Source organism: Nylanderia fulva, unplaced genomic scaffold (genome assembly GCF_048542155.1).
Source record: "Nylanderia fulva isolate GAGA-0341 unplaced genomic scaffold, ASM4854215v1 Scaffold547, whole genome shotgun sequence".
NCBI classification, from domain to species: domain Eukaryota; kingdom Metazoa; phylum Arthropoda; class Insecta; order Hymenoptera; family Formicidae; genus Nylanderia; species Nylanderia fulva.
In genome coordinates this window covers 48,098-49,912 of record NW_028190640.1, presented here as the reverse complement: position 1 = coordinate 49,912, position 1,815 = coordinate 48,098, and positions in this window count along the sequence as shown.

Here is a 1,815-nt window from a genome sequence, read left to right as displayed (position 1 = left end):
AAACCATGGTTAGGAAACGACGACTCTTTCACTGACGATAACAGTCGGGACGAAATCTGAGGACAGATTTAATTGTCAGAACGGCCGAATGTAGGATTGGGATTATTTTAGAATATAATTATATCGAGCGAATGATTTTTGTGTATAAGCGAACGATAATATTTGTCTCACTTGTTATTTGCGAGAAACAAACTCTTTACAATAATAAGGACACGAACAAGGCAAAGTGAGTCAGCTCGCATGACTTTGTTTATAAATAAGTTAGGATTACCTTGACGAGGGCAGCAGTTAGGGAACTAACTGAAAATTGAAGAACAGTCTAGAAACCGACAAGAAGGGATATAAATACAGGCAATGGGCTGTCAAAAAAAAAAGAAGTTAGACAGTCCTCGCTCAATTTCGTTACCGTGAACATCACCGAATAATTACCGAATTCTCTTGTAATTTCTATTGAATATATCTTTATTTTTATAAAGACTTGAAGAATTTTCATTTGATACCGTCATTTGATACTGTCATTGATACCGTACTAATATAAAAATAAGTTGATACCGTTCGTCTAAAAAAAGTCCTTACATTAATATCTACCAAATTTTCCCAAACCACTTTAAATTTCTTGGGTATACCTCGAACGAGAATTTGCAACTCGTGATTCAAATTTATAGGATCTTCCGGAGGACATACCTTATCCAATGTTTCTTGTAAAGGTAGAGGCAAATGAAATGTTCTGCCTTTTACTTTGCGGATCATTTGTCTATGCGGTATATGTTTGTTCGAAACATTGCCCATCAATTGCACTACTTGAAAGCTGCTAATTCTCTTGATTAACATTTTTTCGTAATCATTGAAATCTGACAAAACATCTGGTAATGGTTTTACCGCGAAATTATTCAAAATGCAAGTAGAAGGCAACACGCCTTTTTGAAATTTACCCAAACAAAGCTTACAAAAGAAATTCAGTATTATTACTGTGTTCTGTTACGTTTGCTATCAAATCTTTCCAAAAAGATCCGTCTATTGTTTTCCTCAGCTTCTCGAGCTTAGAAACGTCTCTTCTCAAGCATAATTTTTCGCAAGAGATGCAAGGGATACGTGGTAAATCCAACAATCGCTTTTTCATGACTTTAAATGCTTCGTAATTTTGCGAGAAAATCTTTTCCTCGTCCAAACAAACATCAGTTACATTTTTTGGATAAAATCTTGCTTTATTCTTAAAATCATTGAAAATTTCATCTAATTTATCCATATTGATGAATCTCAAAGATGAAAACAGTTGACAAAACTTATTATAATTGTCGATCAATTTGTAAACATTTTTTCGAATATTTCTCACAAAAGGAAAATGAGGTGATAAAGTGTTTATCGTTGCAATGTATGACTTGCAAAGATTCGGATTTGTATAGCATTCCGGAGGATGTCATAATCTGCTACTCGTACGTAAAACGGAACAATTTTTTAGCTGCGCCATGAATTTAACATTTATTATCTTTTTCAAAGTACCTTCTTCAAACAGTTCCAAAAATTTTACAAACTTTTCCATGGAAGTATCATTTATGTGGCATTTGTTCTCATCACAATGCCACATTTTTAACTTTTTACCATTGTTATTTATTAACGGCAAAACATTTATTACTCCGTGAGGAGAAGATTGTCTCATTATAAGTGGTTGCTCAAACTTTTTCCTTTGCTCGTAAGCAGTTTCATAAAAGTACGCTTCGGAAGACGAAGTATGTTTGGATAAGCCACAACGAGCAATTATTTTTCATTGTACGGGCTAGTATGAATTTCAAATCAAATCTCTATAAACGACTATTA